The sequence below is a fragment of the Bos mutus genome, chromosome 14, assembly GCF_027580195.1.
Source record: "Bos mutus isolate GX-2022 chromosome 14, NWIPB_WYAK_1.1, whole genome shotgun sequence".
NCBI lineage: Eukaryota > Metazoa > Chordata > Mammalia > Artiodactyla > Bovidae > Bos > Bos mutus.
In genome coordinates this window covers 44,704,876-44,729,866 of record NC_091630.1, presented here as the reverse complement: position 1 = coordinate 44,729,866, position 24,991 = coordinate 44,704,876, and the positions used below count along the sequence as shown (strand labels likewise).

The 24,991-nt window shown below is 42.7% G+C and overlaps 1 long non-coding RNA gene and 1 other non-coding gene across 2 annotated transcripts in view; one reads left to right on the top strand and one right to left on the bottom strand.

Annotated features, from left to right (window-relative positions):
• The window catches only part of LOC138990753 (uncharacterized), a 137,791-nt gene that overhangs the window by 1,386 nt on the left and 111,414 nt on the right, over positions 1-24,991 (top strand). The gene's annotated exons all lie outside the window — the stretch shown is intronic.
• On the bottom strand, positions 22,419-22,525 carry LOC138990824 (U6 spliceosomal RNA). The gene has a single exon (XR_011466937.1). It is a non-coding gene; the product is annotated as a U6 spliceosomal RNA (small nuclear RNA).

The window sequence follows — 24,991 nt, the reverse complement described above, 5'->3', positions numbered from 1 at the left end:
TGTGTTAGGTAGGTACCTAGTCTAACATTGTTGGACTTCAGAGCAGATTGGGCTGACCAACGTGCTCTCGGAATGGAACTCGTTCTTGTGTAGGGGGACTACTATATTGCACAGGGGTGTGAAAAGTGAGACTTCCTGACCAACCAAAGGTATATCTCCAAACATTGCTAGAGGCTTCCCCTGGTCAAGAACCTCCTTTGCTTTTTTAGATGCTGCCTCCCTATTGTTACGGAGAAAAGGCATAGTTGATCTTCACCTTGATGTAAACATTGTTTAATATTCAAAATAATAGTTGGCCTCAGACAACTCTCTCCTGTGTTGGCTCTTCTATGGGTCTTTCTCTGAAAGATTTTCCCCCTAACACTAATTTCTTTTTTTCCCCCTGGTCGTCTGAATCCTCATTTTTCAGGAACAAATTCAAGTTTGTTTTCATCCACTTAAGTCCCCTCTACCACAGGCCTTTTTCCTCCCTTGAATTCCCAAAATAGATGTACCATAGGCTTTAGTACTTAATTGCGTTCTCCTGTGGAATCAATTAGAAGGCAGCGCCTGAAGCTGCTTTTGAGAGCTTGGTAAACACCTGAGGGCAGGTTGATTGGGTCCTTAGGTGAAAATTGCAGAACGATTGCATTGGATCCAGGTGGGTTCAGTCTAATCGCCCCAGCTCGAAGGAGCGAAGTTCAAGAGGAAACATTACAAAGTTTCTGGTTTATATTGATAAATATTTAGAGAATGGATTTTTGGCAGATGTAGACTTATTAGTCTACCTAATATGTTTAAAAAGCAGGTCTTACCTAGGAGCATAAATCTTTATGCTTTTATTTCCTCAAGTTTAGTAGTGAGGCAGTACCAAATTTGTATTTATGAAATAGTGCTTTTTAGATGTAAATGAGGCAGGGCTTTTCAGAAACCTTTACAAAGAAATTGAAAAAGGGTTTCTGTGTCATAGATAAGGTTATATAAATTTTCTTGTTCCATCCTAAAAAGGTTTAAACGGTGTTCTGCAAAAAATCTGTCCAGATACGTTTCTTTGGCTCTAATGAAAATGAGATCTAAGTTTCACCCTGTGTTTAATGTTGCTGGGCTGACTAGAGAGAGAATTCACTCATAACTACTTAGCGTAGCACATTTGTTTAAATTTCATTTTGATTGGAGTATAGTTGATTTACAATGTTGTGTTGCTGGTAACTACTTTGAATGCAAAATGTGCCTTTTTATGTGGCCATTTCTTGTGACTGCCTTCACTCAGAGGAGGAGGAGAGAAGGAAACTGAGAAACAAAGTTAGCATCCTAAAAGTTTGATGCTTTTCTGTTCCACGTTACAAATGATAGCTCTCTAGTCACTACTTAAGGGTCTCAAAGAGATGATGATAATAGATTCTGCTGCTGCTGCTAAGTCGCTTCAGTCATGTCCGACTCTGTGCGACCCCAGAGACGACAGCCCACCAGGCTCCCCCATCCCTGGGATTCTCCAGGCAAGAACACTGGAGTGGGTTGCCATGTCCTTCTCCAATGCGTGAAAGTGAAAAGTGAAAGTGAAGTCATTCAGTCATGTCCGACTCTTTGCGACCCCATGGACTGCAGCCCACCAGGTTCCTCCGTTCATGGGATTTTCCAGGCAAGAGTACTGGAGTGGGGTGCCCCCTCTCTAAAACAGGAGCTGCTCTGTTCTCCTGTCTATATGGATCACCATGTCATTACTCTGGTAAGAGAAAGAGGCTGGAAAGTGTTCCTTACCCTTATCTTAGCACCCCTTGCACCCTCCCCCTGCTCCCACCCCGCCCCCCCAGGAATCTGGCTTGTTGTGTGTGCATCCATCATTCTGGAAAATCTCTTGGAGGCCTTGCCAGCCCTATGCGCATGGACATTTCCTTCAAGAGCCAGCAGGGGTCAGCCGGAACACTGGCTGCTCTGGCCACTTCTCTTGCCAAGACCAGGACGGCACAAGGAGGCACTTGTTGGTTCCCTGAGCTGAGACGAAGCCCTTGCTAAGTCTTCGGAGATGTTTTACGTGCCTTCTACTTTTGGCACTGCCCTCCACTTCGTACCACGTATCCCTAAGCGTTCAGCCCTCCCTGGGTTCAGTACACTTTCCCATCAGCATCTAAGCCAACACCATAAACCATCTCTCTCCTCCGCTGGAATGGAGCTGTTCTATTTTAAATTTGAAGTTCTACAGTCACTAATTTTACAGTTTTATCCAAGTGAGTGTGCTATGGCTTCTCTCTTGCCATTCACTGACATTGACGTTAGTGGTGGGGAAGTCCAGCTTGTGGCCTGGAGGGAGGGAGACCTGGGGATGAGAAAGGTGCAGAGGAGAGAACTGCTGGAACCATCCCATGACCTGCCAAAGGGCTTCGCTGTCCTTGTCTGAAGAGAGCGAAGATCCCATGTGCCTCAGGGACCAAGCTCCTATCCTTGCATTAGTACTGATGGGATAGCTGGTCACCATGACCTGCCCCAAGGGTTGTGCATTCTGAGAATTGTTCATCTTTCAGGACCAGCTACATAATTTGTGGAGTCCAGTGCAAGATAAAAATATAGGTCCCCTTGTTCAAAGACTATTAAGAACTTTAAATCCATGGTCACAGAGCATTGAACCAAGCACAAGGCTGCTCTGAGCATGGAGCCCTCTGTGACTGGCCTACAGGTCACATACCCATGATGTCGTCTCTGCCCCAAACATACGAAGGAAAAGCTCTTCCTTGTCCTGACCCAGGGGATCTGTGTGAGGGCATCCCACATCTGACTTCTCTCCCGTCCCCAGGAACCAGGGTCCTAGAGAGTGAGAGAGATACATGGGGGAAAGTGTGTGAGATCTTACTCCACAAATACTGGACATACACTGTTTTAGGCTCTGGAGATTCTGCAGTAAACAAGTCCTTGTCCTCATGGGGCTTGAAATCTAACTGGGGAGGACAGCAGTCAACAAACAGGCAAACACCCGCACGTCATGTTGGATACTGACAAGCACCTTGGAGAGAAGGAAAGCAGGGCAAGCGGGGATGGGCGTCAACGTGAAGGGATGGTGTCTGAGAGGGGCTATTTGAGTAAAGGCCTGGAGGGAGGGAGTCACGCAGTACTTGAGAAGGGGAGCATTCAGGCAGAGGGTCTGCCAAGTGCAGAGGCCCTGAGGCCTGTCGGATTTGAGGAAGAACAAGAGGGCAGCTTGGCCGGTATGGCTGATGGGGGTTTGGAGGCTGTGTAGTTGGAAAAGGGAGTTGCACTAAAGACTCTGGATTTTACTCTGGATCAGATGGAAGCTTTGGGTGTTTACAGCAAAGCTGGGTCATCATCTGACTTAGGTTAAATCAGGGGTCCCCGGCCTCCAGGATCTGATGATCTGAGGTGGAGCTGATGTAATAATAATAGAAATAGAGTGCATAATAAATCTCCTCCCTGCCCCTCGCCGCACTGGTTTCTTCCATGAAAATCAGTCCCTGGTGCTGAAAAGGCTGGGGGCTGCTGGGTTAAAGGGCTCCCTCTGTACTCCATTGAGAAGAGATTGTGGGGACAGAAGAGTGAGTGGCCAGTGTGGAGGTTCTTGCAGTAATAATCCAGGTGGCTCTGACCAAGCTGTTCCTGGTGGAGGTGATGAAAAATGTCCAGATTCTAGAAATATTGTAATCTTAAAAGGACAAGGGGCCGGGTTGGACTTGTTTATCACTTTAATCCTATTGCCAGACAGATGGTCTGGCCCATGTAGGTGCCCAACAAGTATGTGTTTAATGAGTTAATACAATTTAACACAATTTCTTATAATAGAGTTGTAAGATATATTTAAAGAATGAAAAGAGGCAGGAAGCCTTGCTAGTATTTTAGAAGTTTTTATCCCCACTGTGCTTCAATGAAGTCTTCAAAAATGTTAAAGGTCAGTTCAGATGAAATAAATTACATGTCTCAAGGTGATATAGCCTGTCTGCCTGAACACGCTTTTAAAATCGACAGTAAGACTATTTTTAGTGTGTGGTCCGTAGGTGACACTGAATCTTGTTAGGGCTTCCTCTCCACCAGGTCATGTGTGCAAGGGCACTAAGGTAGAGTGTTTTATTTTGTTTTCATAAGAGCTCTTTTTTATTCTGTTTTTTCTTTAAAAACTTTATATTGGAGCATACTTGATTAACAATGTTGTGTTAGTTTCGGGTGAACAGTGAAGGGACTCACTCATATATATTAATGTATTCATTCTCCCAAATTCCGTCCTCATCCAGACTGCCACATAACATTAAGTGGAGTTCCCTGTGCTCTACAGTAGGACCTTGTTATTTATTTTAAGTATAGCAGTGTGTACATGTGGATTCCAAACTCCCTAACTCACTCTCTCTTCACCCTTCTCTCTGGTAATAAGGTTGAGTGTTAAATGCAATTTTAACTGAACTTTATACTTGGTCTATAGATAATTAGATTAGCTTCTCCAACAATTTGGTAAGACTCTCTTGAAATTGTATGTACAAGACAAACATTTGAAAAAGTCATTCTTCCTTAATGGAATACTTAGATATTATATAAAGGATCAAAAATTCATCTCAATGTTGGAAATACAGCAGTACTCACATGCTACAGAGACCTTCACTGCTTGATGGCAGTTTAAGTCTTTTCCCATGCGATTCTGGTATATGTATGTATTTCATATATATGGGCATGCTAAGTCACCTCAGTCATGTCTGACTCTTTGTGACCCTATGGACAGTAGCCTGCCACGTTCCTCTGTCCATGGGATTCTCCAAGTAAGAATACTGGAGTGGGTTGCCATGCCCTCCTCTAGGGGATTTTTCCAACCCAGGGATGGAATCTTCATCTCTTACGTCTCCTTCATTGGCAGGCGGGTTCTTTACCACTGGTGCCACCTGGGAAGACCCACATGTATATATTTTGAGGGGGCTGTTATTTGTTAAGACCACATAAAGTATCATTAGATTTATTTTCTATTTTGAATTTGTGCAGGGAGGTGGAAGTACAGAAAGGGATGGTGTAGGGAAGGGATAATCAGGGGAAGATGAGGCTGCAGTAAAACTTAAGAAACTGTGGGGTATCATGGGAAATTCTATGAGCGCTTTTCAGATGGCAAGTTTCCTCCAGCTGTGGGCCTTCTAAGCTGCTGGGCCATCTTTCTCCACCCAGAAAGCTTGTTGAGGCCATACCACCCTGCAAGACTGCTTCCCCTGGGGCTGTGAAGCTGATTGGTTCTTCTTATCCAGTGCCCACCTTCCTGCCATGGGAGTTGGTCATTCCAGATGAAACCTGGCTAAAGTCAGACATTGTGCGATTCCTGTCTTGTTAGACTTGAAGAGTCAGATGATGAAAGATTCCAGTAGACCCATGGCTTTCCTCGGAGTCAGGCATCCCCCTCCAAGATGGCTGGTGTCCCCTGGAGAGTCCCTGGGTGTTAGTGGAGCTGTGGGCCTCCAAGGATGGAACCATGTTCTTCACAGCCTACCATGTGCCAGGCATATGCCTTGATGTGTCCCTCCTCTGGACCCATTTGTAGTCTGATTTTCCTCCTCTTGTACTGTTTGTGTTCGTTTCTTGCCTAAGTTTCCCACAATCCAGGGCTAGACAGCATCCTATCTTTTCATGCCCCCACCCCATTATTAACATACTTTTTGCCATCTTACGGGTGACAAACTGGCTCTAAGAACTTCTAGGCCTCATGTCCTCATTCAAGGCAAACGGGGCTGCTCCAGCTATGCCTGTTTCTTTCATCAGAGAAGTGGGCTTTACCTTCGGCTCCCAGTGGACTTCCCCATCACTGTTTCACCACTTCAAACTAAAAGCAATACTGGGAAAATGAGGGTCCGGCTTTGGGAAGAAGGGGTTTGGGAATGGCTCCTGACTTAAGTAAAAGTCATTCAGTCATGTCTGACTCTTTGTGACCCCTGGACTGTATCCTGTCAGGCTTCTCTGTCCATGGGATTCTCCAGGCAAGAATACTGGAGTGGGTTGTCATTCCCTTCTCCAGGGGATCTTCCTGACCCAGGGATCAAACCCAGGTCTCCTTCATTGCCGGCAGATTCTTTACCATCTGAGCCACTGGGGAAGCCTATATACCTATCTATGATAAAGTTTAATTTATGAATTAGGCATATTTCAGAGATTAGTAACAGTAATGGATAATAAAATGGAGCGGTTATAACAATATACTGTAATAAAACTTGTGATATGGTCTCTCTCTTTCTATGTGTCTCAGAATGTCTTATTGTACTATATTCACCCTTCTTGTGATGATGTGAGGTAAATAAATGTCTATATGATAAGATGAAATAAGGTGAATGATGTATTGTGATCTGTGTGCGTGCTAAGTCACTTCAGTTGTGTCCGACTCTTTGTGACCCCATGGACTGTATCCCCCCAGACTCCTCTGTGCGTGGGATTCTCCAGGCAAGAATACTGGAGTGGGTTGCCATGCCCTTCTCCAGGGGATCTTCCTGATCCAGGAATGGAACCTGGGTCTCCTGCATTGCGGACAGATTCTTTACCCTCTGAGCCACTAGGGCTTCTGACTTAGCCAACTGCAAACATCTGCCCCAGGGGCCACTCTCTCCAGTTGGATCATATTCTTCTACACAAGCTGCCATAACATGTGAAAATTCATGTCATTTTGTTGCATCCACTCACTCTAGGGCCACCATCTCCCTCCTGTCTCTGTCGCTGCCTTTAAGTGCAGCATCAGCGACTCCTGGCCTTAGCGTTAGTTGCTTAACCTCGATCACCTGTTCACCCCTGGCTCCTCCCTCACCTACTGCTCTCAGGAGAGCCAGTGCTGGGCAGACATCTTCACTCAGGCTTGCCCTCTTCCTCCTCCTGCACCTACTACCCACAGGAGAGCCAGTGCTGGGCAGACATCTTCACTCAGGCTTGCCCTCTTCCTCCTCCTGCATGCCTGCGTGAGAGTCTTGGAAGTCTGTCTCATCTGTCACTGGAATCACTGGATTCATCCTGTGCTCCTGCGTCTCTTTAACCTCCATCACACAAAGGTCCCTGAGTCCTGTTCATCTTGTTTTGAAAATAACTCTCACCTCACCTTCTCGTTTCCCTTTGCATAGACCTGGTTCCCCTTCAGGGCTTCCCTGGTGGCTCAGCAGTAAAGAATCTGCCTGCCAGTGCAGGAGACACAGGAGACTTGGGTTCGACTCCTGGGTTTTGAACATCCCCTGGGGTAGGAAATGTCAACCCACTCCAGTATTCTTGCCGGGGAAATCCCGAGGACAGAGAAGCCTGGCGGGCTACAGTTCTTAGTGTCAGAGTCGGACATGACTGAGCATGAACACAAGCATGAGTTCCCCTTCAATTCCTGCTTTCCTCACTCCACTTCATTCCACTCTCCAAACTGCCACGGTTATCTTTATGTAACTTGATTGTTCGCCTTGACTAAAAGGCATTCATGGTTTCTTATTGTTTGAAGCATGGCATTTGAATTGCATCCTGCCCAACCCGTCGCTTTAATCACGTTTGCTCGGTGTTCTTGCCCTTCTGATTCAAGGTCTCCCGTTTCCCAGAGAGATCTCAAGGCTTTGCTGTGTTTGGAACGCTTGTCCTGCCTTTCTGCCTCAGTGACCTCCTCCTTGTCCTATGGACCCAGGTCAAAAATAACCTCTCCAGGGTGGTTTCTCGCAAACCGATTCATGCAGCTGCCTTTTCCCCTCTTATACTGTTGGTATCACATTTGTGACATTGTTTTTCACCTCCACATCCATCTCCTCTAAGAACCAGCCTGTGATGTAGCTTCACATTTTTAATAGCTGTTGCAGGGCTTGGCATCATAGCAGGTGCTCTGAAGATGTTTGTTAAACAAGTATTTTTTAACTCCTGGGAGATAGCAGTGGAGGAGGTTTTCTGAATGTTGTGCATTTGGTACATGTGTGGTCAGTATGAATCCTAACAGTTCAGTTAAGAAAACTTCAGAGAACAAGTGTTTACTGCAATGGAGAGCTCTTCAACTTCCAGGATTGGAGGTGGTGTGTGTGTGTGGTTGGTGTTTTTAGAACAAGGCAATGGTTCAGCCCCGTGGGAGCAGATTGCATGAGACAGACACCCAGAATGGGGGAGATAATGCCAGCCAATCTGTCAGGTTTCATCATCTGCTGGTCTTGGGCTGGGAAGCTTCCTAATATACGCCTCTCAAACTTAACATCTTGGGAGGGACTGCCTTCAATTTTCATTTTCTGCAGGTTGCTTATACAACCCACCTAAAAGTAATATTTTAAGAAAGCTTATTATTTATTTCAAGTCGAGTAAGTAAATCTTGGTGTATTGGATTTAGTAAGCATGGATTCTGATCATATCTGCCCTGGTAAGGAAATGTACCTGGCATGGAGAAGAGGCAGATCTCTTTTATAGATTACTTCTTAGCCAAGAAATAACATTTTTTCTTTTAATTTCACACAGCTAAAATTGCAATTATATAATTGTGAAAAAGCAGTTTTGGGAGTAGTTCATTTAAGACTCAGGGATAGAGGGAGCTGTGGATTCCCCCCCCCCCAAATTTGTGATTTTATTTTATCTTATCTGGGAAACCTACTTGCTCTTGGGTGTGTGCATTGGCAGATAAAGCATGTGGGTTGGTGAGTTGTTTGTATATACTTACATGACTGTAGGTGAGTGAGAGTGTGTGTGTGTATAGATCAGAAAGTACAATACAACCTCTTAAATTTAGAAAAATTGTGAAATGACATAACTCATGAATACACATCCATCATAAGCAAACATATATACTGCCTTTCTGTACTGTTAGTGTACAGATAGGTCTCCTTTAACAAATACATAATATTTGAAACACATTATGTTTTAAGTGAGTTAGATATCTTTCCTGAACACTGTTTATGTTATTAATTTTCTTTGCAGTGCTCCCTTTTCAAACGTGTTACAAAAGTAATCTTCAATCAAGGTTTAATTACTGTTATTTTCAAAGCAGTTGGATCTGAAATAATGAGGCTTTACTGGTATTTTCCTATTTTTTAGCCATAGAAGTTAATGATAGTTCTTTCCATCAAGTTGGAACAAAGCAGAAGATAAGCAGTATAAATAATCATGTCTTAGGTACTTTCCTAGAAAATATTTCATCTTCTGGTGCAACTGGAAAAATAAGCAATTGGTAATTCCTAGTGAGTTGGTACTATTCAGGACTTTTTTGAGGTGACCTTCCATTTTTGAGATAAATTCTGATGGGATTAAGTAGATCATCTCTTCTGCATTCCATATATGGCTTTGTGTGAGAAAGAACAAGGTGGTTCTAAGTGGGTAACTTGGCAGGAACACTGGCAATAGATGATTTTATGGGAGACAGTGTGTGGCATAAGAGTGAGCTTAGCCTTAAAAGTGGAAATCTGGCCTCTTTGGCCCTAACACCAAGAAAGAATAGTGTGCGTTTCCCCATATTGTTGTTCCAGAGGTGTGGCAACAATATCAAAAGCAAAAATTCATTGCTGGAACAATGTACCTCAAGTTGAAGCCTTCAAGCATGGCTTTCAGGTAATGAATTAAGTCCTGATTTCGTATGAGGGAAGGCTTAATAGCTGGTAGGTGACCTTTTATTATTATTTTTTCTTTCACTTAAAAGATTAAGCTGTATTCAGGACAGAGTTGGAGAGAGAACAAAGAGTCAGTAAGTCAGCAGCATAGTCTATTGAGTCATGAGAAAATAAAGACTTGTGCACACACAGAACAGCTCTGCTTGCCTTACTCACAAGTCTGTGCCTTAAATGCCAAAGGTGCATCACTTCTTCCCTCTCTCCTTTTTTCATTTTATCATCGATGTTTTCCTGTCCTTTCAATAGGTGAAACTTCCTTGCCTTTCTCCCCTGAAACTGCTGCGAACATTACCTATGGCCTCCACTTTGCTAAATCTAAAGCTCAACTCTCTGCTTTGGTCTAACTTGACCTTTCAGCAGAGTTGACATACTTGATGACTCTCTTCTAGCAAACACGTCCTTCTCTTGACTCCCAGGCCCTCACAACTCCTTGGTTTCCCTCTGACTTCACTCATGGGTCACTCTTTCCCAGACGCTTGCTGCTTCATTTTCTCTTCGTGGATGCGCCCAGGACTCAGACCCTACAGCGCCTGTTCTTCTCAACTTGATTCCCTTCCCTGGAAACCTCATCTGGTCTCATGTGCTCACAGCTCCCATGTGGACGTCTCTGGCCCACGTCCCTGAATTCCAGACCCATGCAGTCACTCATCTCTTTTGTGTGTCTACACTTCAATCATCACCTGTCTAAATGCAGACTCTAGATCTGGCCTTCAAGTCCGCTTCCCTTGGAGTTATTTGTATCAATTAAGGACAACTTCATTCTTCCAAGTGCAGGAAACATCCCTGACTCCTCCCTTTCCCTCACATTCTACTCTAAGCCTTCGAGAAATCATGAGACTCAGGTCTTATTACACTTCTCACCACCTCACTGTTACCCTTCTAGTCTGACCCACCGCTGCCCCTTGCGTGGGTTATTGCAGCTGCCTTGTAACTGGTCTCCAGGCTTCTGCCCACTTCTCAGTTGGCTCAGAGAGTGACTGGCGTGAGGTTGTTCAGTACATCGGTCAGGTCACGTCACTTCTCAGCTCCAAACCCTCAGCGACTCCCAGTTTCCCTTAAAGGTGTCCTTCTCTAGACCTGAGGGGCTCTGTAAGGTAGACCTTTCTGCCTACCCATTACCTCCCTGGCTTCCTCTCCTATTAAATCCTTCACTGCAGGTACAGTGGCCTCTGCTTTTCCTTACACATTCCAGATGTGGTCTGTTTCCATTTTAGGGCCTTTGCACCTGGTGTTCCATCTGCCTGCAGATGTCTTTTCCCCAGACATGTGTGTAATTAACTCCTTCATTTCAAGCCCTTTCTCCAGTGTCGCCTTCTTCCTCATGACCCTAATGACTAATGCAGTCTGTTCCACCCCAGCACCCTTATCCCCCTCTAATTTTTCTGTAACACTTATCATCTATTAACATATAGTATGGTTATTTACTATGCTTGTTTTTAAGAATAGTTCTTTCTTTTTGGCTGTGCTGGGTCTCCGCTGCTGGGCAGGCTACTCTCTAGCTGCAGTGTGTGGGCTTCTCATTGTAGGCACTCGGGCTTCAGTAGTTGCTGCGTGTGGGCTCTGTGGTTGAGGCCCCTGGGCTCTGGAGTGCAAGCTCAGTAGTTGTGGTGCACAGGCCTAATTGCTCCGAAGCGTGTGGGATCTTCCTGGATGAGGGATCCAACCTGTGTCTCCCGCATTGGCAGACAGATTCTTCACCACTGAGTCATGAGGGAAGCCCTATTTTTTATTGTCAGCTTCTCCTACTAGAATGCAATCTTCATGAGCACAGGGGCTTTTGGCTGTTTTCTGTCCTAAAGTCTGGTGTGGTTGATGGCACAAGTTCTCAGTAGCTATATGCTGAATGAATAAGAGAAAATTGTGGATGCTGGGAGCTGTGGGCTGGCTTTCTCCCACGTACTGAGACTTGTTCTGTCAAGCCTTTTTCCCCTTAAGACCCCACTTTCTGAAGTGTTTGTTGTGGGAGCTGGGGCTAGAGTGAAGTCTCCCTTGGGATGGTTTCTGGGAGGAGGAGGAAAAAGAGAAGGGAAAGCCTTTCCTGCTATTGCCATAATGCATTGGCTTGTATCAGCTTGAGTGATGGAGCCAGGTAATCAGCAGGCCTGGCCTGGTCTGATACAGTTTGTATTCTGATGTTTTTACTTAACATTATCTCATGAGTACTTGCCCCACTTTTTCTTTTCTTTCTTTCTGCTTTTTATGAATATATTTTAAGAGCTACATATTTAAAATATGGTCCTAATGACTCAGCCTTAAAAGCTGACATGTGTAAGCATGGAGGTGATCTTGGATTGTTTTTAAATGTTTATTTTTAAAAATGTCTCTTGCTTTCATTATTTTTAAAAATAACTATTTACTTTTGGCTGTGCTGGGTCTTCATTGTTTTGAGGGCTTTTCTCTCATTGCGGTGAGTGGCGGCTACTCTCTCGTTGCAGTGCACAGGCTTCTCACTGTGGTGGCTTCTCTTGTTACGGAGCTCAAGCCCAAGGGCTTCAGTAGTTGCAGCCCTTGAACTCTGCTGCTGCTGCTAAGTCGCTTCAGTCGTGTCCGACTCTGTGCGACCCCATGGACAGCAGCCTACCAGGCTCTGCCGTCCCTGGGATTCTCCAGGCAAGAGTACTCTAGAGCTCAGTAATTGTGGAGGAAGGGCTTAATTGCTCCACAGTATGTGGGATCTTCCTGGATCAGGGATGGAACATGTGTCTCCTGCACTGGCAGGCGGATTTTTTTTTTTTTTTTCCTTCAAACCACTGAGCCACCAGAGAAACCCTAAATATTTATTTATTTGGCTGCATGGGGTCTCCGTTATGGCATGCAGGATCTTCGAACTTCCATGCACTATGCGGGATCTTTAGTTGCAGTATGTGGAATCCAGTTCCTCTACTAGGGATTGAACTTGGGCCCCCTGCATTAGGGGCATGGAGTCTTAGCCACTGGACCACCAGGGAAGTTCCTTGGATTGCTTTCAAGAACCTAAGGGTAAGATAACAGTTAAGAGGACTGGCTAGAGTTTGGTCCTCTGGGTGACCCTGGCTCCAGCCCTTCCCAGCTGTGTGACATGAGGCACTTCACTGAACTCATGCTTAGTTTCCTCCTCTGTCAAATGGAAGTAGTGCCAGTGCCTGGAGAGTACCTGGCTCTGTCACAGAAACAGGGTTCTTCTGCAGAAATGAGAGTTTGCTCTTAGAACCCTTCTGTTCCCTGTCATCTTCAGACCAGCATGATCAGTGATACCTGGGGAGCTGGTCAGTAATAGACTCCGAGACCCCACCCAGACCTGCCCAATCCGAATCTGCCTTCTGACAAGCTCCCCAGGTCTTTGCTTGCACACCGATGTCCCAGAAACAGTGACTTCAAGCACTGGCTGGGACATAACCAAAGACTACCCGATGCTGGTTTTGTTTTGGAGCAATTCTGCTTTGGGACCGGTTAGAAACATACTTCTTGTCTGTGTCAAGCAAGCTTTTCTAGTATTAATAAGCACCTGTGGGATCCCAGGCCCTTCATGGCACATCTCTGGGCTTCAGCGTCCTCATCTGTGATGTGACAGTCAGAAATGAGTCATTTCAGAAGCAACCTGCCAGCTCTGGCCTTCTGGGATTTGGTGCTCCTTATCAATTCATATTTTACTGAATGGTGGTGGTTTAGTTGCCAGGTCGTGTCCGACTCTTGTGACCCCGTGGACTGTAGCCTGCCAGGCGCCTCTGTCCATGGGATTTTCCAGGCAAGAATACTGGAATGGGTTGCCATTTCCTTTTCCAGGGGATCTTCGCAACCCAGGAATCGAACCTGGGTCTCCTCCATTTCAGGCAGATTCTTTACTGATAGGGAGTTTTAGAAGACTAGGATTTCTTTTGGAAACTGGATAAGAGTACAGCCTTGGAAAAATGTTCACAAATACTCTTGTGGTGAAAGCTAACCATACCAGAGGGACTGGTCTTTTCTAAATCCTCCAGGTGCATCTTACTCTGTTTTAATGTCTTGTTTGACAGCACTCTAAGAACCAGTAGGATTTGGGTGCTTTTGGTAGAAGCTATTCTACTTAAGTAATCATTAACCTTTTTAGAACAAAAACAATGGCCCTTAAAATGATCTATCTTTCAGTGACATAATTGCTTCATAGGCTATATATCAGAGAGAGCAACAAATTCTAAAAGATTAATCTTGTAAAATGCAGTCAGTAATCATGGTCTACTAGTTTGGAAGGGATCCTAGAAAATAGCTCTTATTTTATAGACCAGAAAAATGAAAAGGATGGTGCCTTTCTTGAAAACATGTCCATGACCACTTTTGAGATTTCCAACATCTTTCTACCAGCAACTAAATGGAGGTCAAACTTCTTGGGCTGGTTGGTAGTCTTGACTCATGTTGGTTTGGCTCAAGATTATTTGCTGTGTACTGAATTGTGTTCCCTCAAATTCATATCTTAAAGCCCTAACCCTCAATGCATCTGTATAGGGAGGTAGGACCTTTAGGGGGAGGTAATTAAGGTTAAATGAGGTCATAAGGGTGGAGCCCTAATCCATTAGGACTCATGTCCTTATTAGAAGAGGAAGAGACACCTGAGAGCTCTCTCTCTGTACACATAGAAGATAGGCCACATCAGGTGCACAGTGAGAGGGTGGTTGTTTGGTCACTCCATTGTGTTTGACTCTTTGAGACCCCACAGGCTGCAGCATGCCAGGTTTCCCTATCCATCACCAACTCCCAGAGCTTGCTTAAAATCATGTCCATTGAGTCAGTGATACCATCCAACCATCTCATCCTCTGTTGTCCTCTTTTCCTCCTGCCCTCAATCTTTTCCCAGAATCAGGGACTTTTCCAGTGAGTCGTCTATTTGCATCAGATGACCAAAATATTGGAGCGGCAGCTTCAGCATCAGTCATTTCAGTGAATATTCAGAGTTCATCTCCCTTAAGATTGGTTTGATCTCCTTGCAGGAGATCAGATAATATGGAATATTACTCAGTCATAAAAAGGAACACATTTGAGTCAGTTCTAATGAGGTGGATGAACCTAGAGCCTATTAAACAGAGTGAAGTAAGGCAGAAAGAGAAAGATAAATATCATGTACTAATGCATATCTGGACTTCCCTAGTGGCTCAGATGGTAAAACGTCTGCCTACAATGCAGGAAACCTGGGCTCAATCCCTGAGTGGGGAAGATCTCCTGGAGAAGGAAATGGCAACCCACTCCAGTATTCTTGCCTGGAAAATCCCATGGATGGAGGAGCCTGGTAGACTACAGTCCATGGGGTCGAAAAGAATTGGACATGACTGAGCGACTTCACTTTCACTTAATGCGTATGTATGAAATCTAAAAAGGTAGTAATGATCCTATTGGCAGGGCAGCAAAGGAGATGCAGGCATAACAGACTTCTGGACACGGGGGGATAAGGAGAGGGTGGGATGATTTGAGAGAATAACATTGAAACATACATTACCATGTGTAAAATAGATAGCCAGTGGGAGTTTGATGCATGACACAGGGAACTGAAAGCTGGTGCTTTGTGACAACCTAGAGGGGTGGGATGGGGCGGAAGGTGGGAGGAGGTTCTGGAGTAGGGGGACGTATGTATACCTGAGGCTGATTCATGCTGATGGATGGCAGAAGCCATAATAATATTGTAAAGTGATTATCCTTTAATTAAAATTTTTTAAAAGCAAGAAACAAATGGTGCTGGTCTGTCACAGTTCCTAAGGGAAAGAATATTAACTGCGCAGGACAGAAATCTCAGAATGAAGACACCTGCATGTGATGGTATCCAGATTAATTTACTTGGAAGGGTAGAGAATGAGAGTCTTCTGTACAACTGATTTAATGGTAGTTTACAGAAACTTTATGAGGAATATTACTATGTAGTAGAAAGGGGACCTGGCTGGGAATTTAACACTTTGAGTTGGGGTTTGAATCAAGATCCTGCTTATCTGTGGCTGTTACGCCTTGGACAAGTCACTCTCAGAGGCTCCGGGTCAATATTAGCAAAGTGAGGAAAGAATTGCCAGTGCTACCTCATGAGACTCTTATTAAAATTCTGTGAGGTAGATGATGAGAGAAAGCTCTGGAAGATGCAAAGCCTTTAAGAGTGACAGCCGGGTTAACCATTATCAAGGTGTCCTTGTTGAGTCATGGTCATATGACCCCCAGAGATGCAGGAGTTAGATTCATAAAGAAATTAAGGGATCATGTAATAAACTCCCTAATTTCACATGCAAAAACTGATGTCTGAAGAAACTGACTTATCCATCTGGTTTGGATCAAGGGGACTCACAGTGGGAGCTTGGGTCCTTCCTCACTGAAGTGAGATACTGTGTTTACAGAACAAAGGGCCACAGTGAGCAGGAAACCTGCAAAGCTTCTGCCTTTGCAGAAGGTAACCACGCTGACTTCACCTGGCAGAATGGATAATTAGAGCAGTACAATTTCCAGAAACACTGTAAGAACTTTGTAGATAATGTTAAGGGCTTCCCAGGTGGCATTAGTGGTAAAGAATCTACCTGCCAATGCAGGAGATGTGGGTTTGATTCCTGGGTTGGGAAGATTGCCTGGAGGAGGGCATGGCAACCCACTCCAGTATGCTTGCTTGGAAAATCCCATGGACAGGGGAGCCTGGTGGGCTACAGTCCATGGGGATTGCAGAGGTCAGACATGAGTGAAGGAACTTAACATGCACACACAGATAATGTTAAACTTATTTTGTAAAATGATTCTTTGGAAGTCATTTTGAAAAAGAATGTGATAAAAAAATCTTAGCAATCACAGTCTGGTAAGGGCACAGTTTACAATGGCATTTATTCAAGGCTTAGATTGTAGGGTAATATTATATCCTAGATTATTTGACAGACAGGGTTGTGGGTTTTTAAGGCAAGTGGATTAGATGGAGATGCCCAGAGAAGACACTGACAAGTCAGCAGCTCTCAGCGAAAGAGGAAAATGAATGATTGTGTCGGTGATGTGATGGAGAGATTGACAGCCTAGTTCTTGAACTTGAAATGATTAAAATGCTAATTCTGGTAATCTCACATGCTTGCTGAGGAAGGAAGGATAGAAACCTGTTATAAGGCACTGCAGTTGCAAGTGATCTGTTAACTTTAAAATATCTTTTACTGTGGGAAGGAAATAACAAAGATCAGAGCAAAAGTAAATGAAACAGAGACTAAAAAGACAATAGACAAGATTAATACAACAAAGAACTGATTCTTTGAAAAGATAAAATTGGCAGACTTAGCTAGACTCACCAAGAAAAAGGACACAAAATCAGAAATGAAAGGAAATGTTATAACAGATACTACAGAAATACAATCATAAGAGAATATTATAATCATACACCAACAAATATGAAAACATAGAAGAAATGTATTAATTTCTAAAAATGTACAACCTACCACGACTGAATCATGAAGAATGTGAAAATCAGAATAGACTGATTACTAGTAAGGAGATTGAATCAGTAGTCAAAACCTCTCAACAAACAAAAGTCCAGAACCAGATGGTTTCACTGGTAAATTCTCCAAAATATTCAAAATATATAAAATATAAAAGAGGAAAGAACACTTCAAAATTCATATTATGAGGCCAGCATAACCCTGATAACAAAACCAGACAAGATGCCATAAGAAAAGATTACAGACCAATATCCTGATGAACATAGCTGCAAAAATTCTCAACACAGTATTAGCAAACTGAATTCAACAGTACATTCAAAAGATTGTATACCACCATTAAGTGAGATTTATCCCAGGGATGCAAGGATGGTTCAGCATCTGCAAATCAATTAATGTGACACAATACATTAACAAAATGAAACATAAAAATCATCTCAATATCTACATAAAAAGCTTTTGACAAAATTTAACATCCGTTATGATAAACTCTCAACAAATGAGTTAGAGGGAAGGTATCACAACATAATAAAATATGAAACTTTTCCCTCTAGGGACCAAGACAAGGATGTCCATTCTCATCATTTTTATTCAATATACTATTAGAAGCCCTGACCAGAGCAATCAGGCAATAGAAAGATATAAAAGGCACCCAAATTCTAAAGGAAGAAGTAAAACTGTTACTCTTTGCAGATGACATGATATTATATGTAGAAAACCCAAACGATTCCATCAAAAAATTGTTAGAACTAATAAATTCAGTAAATTTTCAGGGTACAAAACCAAATTAAAAAATCTGTTGGGTTTCTATATGCTAATAATAAGCAATCAAAGAAATTAATTTACAATTTCATTTACAACTACATCAAAATAATAAGATAGCCAGGAATAAATTTAATCCAGGAGGTGAAAGATCTGTACTCTGAAAACTATAAGATATATTTTTAAACTTTATTTATTTTTAATTGAAGGATGTTTGCTTTACAGTATTGTGTTGGTTTCTGCTAACCATCAACATGAATCAGCCATAGGTATACTCACTTCAACTTCTCTCGCCTCTCCCGCTTTAACTTCTCGCCCACCTCCCTCCTCTCCCACTCTAGGCTGTCACAGAGCTCCCGTTTGAGTTCCCTGAGCCATACAGCAAATTCCCATTGGCTATCTATTTTACATATGGTAATGCATGTTTCCATGTTACTCTCTCCATACATCCCAGCCTCTCCTTCCTCCCCTCCACTCTGTGTTCATAAGTCTGTTCTCAATGTCTATGTCTCCATTGCTTCCCTGCATATAATTTCATCAGTACCATCTTTGTAGATTCCATATATGTGTGTTAGTATATGATATTTGTCTTTCTCTTTCTGAGTTACGTCACTCTCTATAATAGGTTCTAGGTTCATCCACCTCATTAGAACTGACTCAAATGCGTTCACTTTTATGGCTGGGTAATACTCCATTGTATATACGTACCACAGCTTCCTTACCCATTCATCTGTAAGTGGACATCTAGGTTGCGCCCATGTTCTAGCTATTGTAAATAGTGCTGCAGTGAACACTAGTGTTCATGAGTCTTTTTCAGTTTTGGTTTCCTCAGGGTATACGGCTAGGAAGGGGATTTCAGGGTCATATGGCGGTTTTATTCCTAGTTTTTTAAGGAATTTCCATACTGTCTTCCATAGTGGCTGTATCAATTTACATTCCTACCAACAGTGCAAGAGGATTCCCTTTTCTCCACATCTTCTCCAGTATTTGTTTGTAGACCTTTTGATGGGTGGCCATTCTGACCTGTGTGAGCGATATCTCATTGTAGGAAAACTACAAGACACTGATGAAAGAAACTGAAGGTACACATCAGTGGGAATATATGCTTTGGATTGGAAGAATAATTATTGTTAAACTGTTCATACTACCCAAAGCAGCCTACAGATTCAATGCAATCTCTATCAAACTTTAAATTGTGTTTTTCATAGATATAGAACAAACAATCCTAAAAGTTGTACGGAACCACTGAGACTCCCAAATAGTCAAAACAGTCATGAGAAAGAACAAAGCTGGAGGTATCATGCTTCTTGATTTCAAGCTATATTACAAAGCTACAGTAATCAAAACAGCATGGTGTTGGCAACAAAACAAAAGCACAGACACCATAGATCAATGGTACAGAATAAGAACCCAGAAAAAAACCCATGCCTATGTGGTCAATTAATTTAAAACAAAGGAGCCAAGAATATGCTGTGGAAAAAGGATAGTGTCTTCAGTAAATGGTAATAGAAAAACCGGACCACTATCTTACACCATACACAAACTTTAACTCAAAATGGACTCAAGACTTGGATGTGAAACCTTAAGCCATAAAACTCCTGGAAGAAAACAGGTGGTAAGCTCCTCGAGACACTACCCCACGCTGATCAGGATGGCTGTTATAAAAATAATAATATATACAATTATTAAATCATTATGTTGTACACCTGAAACTAGACAATGTTATGCCAGTTATTCCTCAAAAAACATCCTTTTCTATTAAGAAAGATTTCATGGTTCATTAGGTGTAAGAATGCTTTATTTGTTAAGGAAATAAGAAATATGAAGATGAAACATGGATAATAACATTTTCAGATGGGAACTTATTGTATTTTCAAAAGAAAACATTTGGTGGAGAGGTTCTGTGATCGTGGCAGGGCGTAGGTCTCAAATTAAGGCTATGCCTTGCTAGATATATGAAGAGCTATGTCTTTAAATGACTTAACAGGACATTTTCAAGCAACTCAGCACTTGGCAGATTTAATTTTGACAAGCAGGAGCAGGTGGGTGGCTCAGGCTTCTCAACCTTCAAGAGATGACCCTGGATGACTTTGTTTTTTTCCTGATAGTTGCAAGATAAAATAAGATTTAATTAAGGAACTTGGAAATGGTGTCTCCGTTGTTCAGGTGAAAGGGAGAGGAATGTGTGACAAATAGAAACAAACAGGTGTAATGAAAGCATGGGATGATGTAAGCCCTGGGAAGTACACTAGCAAGGCGTCCCTGGGGTTGGTGGTAACTTGCAAGAACAGTTTCTGTTTAGACAAAGAAATGAAACCCAACCAGCAATAGTGCTTGCACATGTACTTCTGTAACTTCTGAGTCTGAGATCTCTTTTCTGTTTTTCTACAGCTGAGTGAAAGATTTCAAGGTTGAGGGAAGTCACCTCCCTGCAGGCTTGTACCTTTTGAGAGCTTTGAGAGGCTTTAAATGCTTTGAAAAAATATGTAGCTGTTCTGAAGTTGTTTCAAACTGTAACCATCTTGACCTCATCTTTCATTTTTTTTTTTTCCTGATGATTCTATTTTCTTCCTTCATGCCCTCCCCCTCCCCTTCTGCTTCCTCTCCTCTCTTTTCCTCCCCGTCTGGGTAAAGTTTCTGGCACCTGGCTTGTTTGCCAGGAAAAAGACAACTGCTTGCAAAGGAGATATAACCCTTTCCTGTGTGCTCACTGCGTTGGGCTCTGACCATCTTGGCTGGGGTGGGGTGGATAGCTGGTCAGTGCAGGGGTTCGTGGGCTCCCACAAAGGGAAATGCCCCTCCTTGTACCTCGTACCCCTGTTCCCAAGATGTAGGCCAGATCAGGGGTTACAAGAAAGATTTTGAAATCTTTGAAGTCTGACTATCTTTCCAAAAAAGTGCTTTGGTAGGTTAATCATTGACTTAACATTTTGTACTTGGGAGCATATGATTATGGGCACATAAAGAACGTACTCTGTTGCTCTCTGCTGCAGTTTGGGGACACATGCAAAGCTGCGGTCAGCGACTGCTGGGAGGATCCGTACGGTGGACTGAACAGGGTTAGAGTGAGGTGTTTGATTTGCTTTTGTTTGTTTGGTATTGTTTGGTATAAAATTCTATCAGCTTCTCTTATATTCACATCTCACACTGAATTTATGAAAGTTTTGTAAATCAGGATAAAAGTTACATATGTTAATGTATGTCCACACCCCCATTTGTCTTTAAAAATTGTGACCCTTATTACATTGTACTGTTCTTTTTCTTCACACTGCTTTCTCCCACTGTTCTCTTCTTAGATATTTCCGTGAGTCTATCTACACCTATGAAATAGAAAATTAACATTAATTGTTTATATAACACACAGAATCATAACTATTTAAAAATTGTTACTTCAGTTCTTACCTTTCATTTCATTTTATTTTGCTTCCTCCTCTTGCTGTCTTCCCCTTCCTCCTCTTCTTACTCTCCTCTGCTTCTCTTTCTTGATATATCTCTATATATACACACAAACAAATATTACATATATTTTTCTAAACCTTGATCATTTGATTAAGGTGGTGTTTGCCAGGCTTTGCCACTGTAAAGTACTATTTTTCTCTTTGCAGTTAAACAGTTTGTGAGGAGATGCTTTACAACTGCATAAATCTCCTGTTTGATAGTAAATTTGCAGCCACTCATGTTAGCATCTACAAATAATTTCCCAATTCCGTCATGTCATTAATAAATGTAGATGAAATGATGGAGACAGAAAATGAAAACGGATTTTATCCCAGATTATGTGCGACACTCTACTGTCCTACAGTATATTTTATAGATGATTTATCTAGCCTACAGATACATAATTTCAACTGTAATGTAAGAGATGGAAGAATAGTGATTTATAAAAAAAAGTAATATGCATTTCAGTATGTGAATGCGTTGGTACTTCTTCACGAGAGGACACATTGAAGAAGTTGGATGTGGTATCTAAAACATATGCATAGGATTTAGATGATTGTAAATAGGGTTTCACCTACATGAATGTGGGGCGAGAGCCTTGGATGTATACGATGTCGTATAGGGTGTAGAAGGGTGCTTTGCCCCGTGGCACCAGCCTGCTCACTTCGGGACATTTTCCATCTCTGGTCTGCATCCACTGGATGGCTTTGGGGTTTTCTTACCATTGAGACAATAAAATAACCCCACAAATGTCCAAAATGTCCCCTGGAGGTGGTGACATTGGTTGAGAAGCACTGTTTTAAGATTTCTCATAAGCACAGATTGCTGCCCTCCATCAAAAAAATAAATTAAGCAGCAGCCCATATATTTTTTCCTCTTAGCATTCTGTGGTAATTTTGTCATCCCTCACCTGTTTGCTTTAGAATTCTCTATTGCATCTTATAGGTCTTGGGACCCATGAGACTTTTATATTTCCATAGATACATAATGTGTTGATTTGAGGTTTTGGAGAACAATATCAAATAGCACGACCTACCCAACTGACCACTTTGTGGGGCTGAATACAGAGATTAACATCCCCTTCAATTAGATCAGAAAGACAAGAGACGTTTCCTAGAACTCATATCGAGGCTCTAAATGTTCCACACATTTTTCCCCATCAAATTTTGCAGGTGTCTTTACATTATAAAAGTTTTTGCCACTGAGTGTTCCTGAATGAGGATTGAAATCTGGAACAGAAATGTGATTAGATAACAGGAGGTCTGATTTGGGAAGGCTGTCTTGTTACATTGTTTTTTTTTTTTTTTATTTAAATAAGAAAGACTTCAGGAATGTGCATGCCATCCTTGTGCAGGGGCCATGCTAATCTTCTCTGTATCCTTCCAATTTTAGTATATGTGCTGCCGAAGCGAGCACTGTCTTGTCACAATGAAACAGGAAATCTTATAAACAAGTGCTTGGGTGACCAGCCGTCCAATAGTGAAGCACCAGACTGCTGCTAATCTGAGTGATGGAGGATGTTTTGACAAAAGAGGGCCTTGATAACCTGATTAACGAATCTGTTATAAACAGTAACAGTGCAATCTAAGGAATCTTAATGGCAATTCTGTTTGACCTGGCTCGAGTTTAGACAGACATGCTAACAGGAACATGCTCTGTCAGCATTGGTTATCATTGGCATGGTCCTTGAACCCATTTTTTCTCTTTCTCCATCTGTGTCTCTCTTTTGCTTTTTCAGACCTCTCATCATTTCTTTCTTAGGTTTTTTCATGTTCCAGCTTTTCAAACTTGATGAGTCTGACGTCTTAGCTGAGCTGACCAAAAGGTCTCATGACCTTTGTGCTCTATAATTATATTTACATGGCCTTCCTTCCCTGGTGGTCCAGTGGTTACGACTCTGTGCTTCCACTGCAGGGGGCTTCCACTGTGGGTTCAATCCCTGGGTCAGGAAGATCCCTTGGAGACAGAAATGACAACCCAACTCTAGTATCCTTGCCTGGGAAATCCCATGGACAGAAGAGCCTGGTGGGCTGCAGTCTATGGGGTCACAAAAGAGTTGGACATGACTTAGCAACCAAAAAACAAAAACAACAATAGGTCAGCAGCAGAGAAAGAGACTGGAAGTGCCTGCTAAGATGGGGTACATTAATTTTGTGGTCTTTTAGCTTTGTGGGTTTTTTCTTTGTCCTTTCAGGATGTTTTATGCAGCCTTCCCTTGTTGAGAATCTCTTCCACAGGAGTGCTCCGGGTGTGTTGACCTGGGGCATTACTGCTTTGGCTGGTGGTAACATGACAAACTGGAGTGACAGGACAAAAATGAGTTGATTATTTCAGCTGTGTTTGCTGGGCATCTCATGCACAATAAAAGAGAGGCAGAATGTGTAGAAACGGGAACACATAGCTCCTCATTATCCCTTTGTTGTACCATCCATGCAGCAAATGTTTATAGAATCCCCTTTATGCTTCCTAGTGGGAGACCAAGAGGCAGAGTGGCTGGGTTCCCATGGCTACGACAGGAGGCAGGAGGTGGTGCAAAGAATTCGGGATGAGGCATTAGGTGGCCTGGCTGCTCCTTCAGTGCCCTCTCTTACCAGCTATCATGTCTGAACCTCGGGCTCCTTACTAAATACTTGATTTGTCTACAGTCCAGTATGACTGGAAAGTGAAAGTCAAGGGAAATAGGAAAATTTGAGTATTATAAAAAAAATTTTTTTTTTAAATTATGAGACACTGGGCAGCTTTTTTGAGACCTGGGAGTCTGGGGTATAAGGCTGACAGCCAACCGTGGTAGCTCCGTTCTGCACCACCCAGGGCTGCCAGCCTTTTGAATGAAGGTGGAGTGGACCAGGCAACAAGTCCTATTGTCTCTTCAGCCTCAAAATGTCAGCACTGAACTCATTACGTCTTAACCTTGGCTTGAGGCCAAGTCCTCTCTGGCCCTAATATCCCAGTCTTTTGAAGTTGATGGCATGGAAGGCAGCCATGTCCTCCCCCAGTTTGATCCTTGGCTGCACTGGCAGGACCAGGGTGGACATGATTCAAACGGCTTGTCATTGTCCCTATCATAGGCTCACAATTCTGTTTATCGTGTCTGCGGAGAATGGAGACTATCAAGAGTCGGTTTCCACTGAATAATTCAGAGGGTGTTTAACAAAGTCAAACTGCAAATAATACAATTGGAGAAAAAGAACTGGATTTAGGGTTAGACGATCTAGGGTCTAGTTTACTTCCCTCTTGTAAGGCTTTGGGAGAATTGCTTCACCTTTTTGCACTGCCATTTTCCAGTCTGCAAGAGGAGGCTAATACTGGCTGCCCCTATCCTGTTACAAAGCTATCTGAGAGTCAGATGGGTTATTTCACTGTTTTTTTTTTTTTTTTTTAAGTCAATCTAAAAAGAAATTATACAAATGAACTTATTTACAAATCAGGAACAGACTCATACACTTAAGAGAAGGAATTATGGTTGCCAGGAGTGAGAATTGAGGGAAGGGATAGTTTGGGATGGACAGGTACACAGTGCTGTATTTAAAATGGATAACCAACAGGAGTCCACTGTACAGCACTTGGAATTCTGCTTGATGTTATATGGCAGGCTGGATGGGAGGGGAAGTTGCAGGGAGACAGATGCATGTGTATGCATGGCTGAGTCCCTTCGCTGTTCACTTGAAACTATCACAACATTGTTAATTGGCTATACCTCAGTATAAAATAAAAAGTTAAAAACTGAAATTCCAGCCACTAGAATTTATTGAGCATTTATTACAAACCTGACTTAATGTTAGGCATTTTACACATATCATCACATTTAATCTTAACAATCTTCGGAGCTAGGTGCTGTTATCTCTGTCTTGTAGGAGATGACATGCTTGCCTAAGATGACAC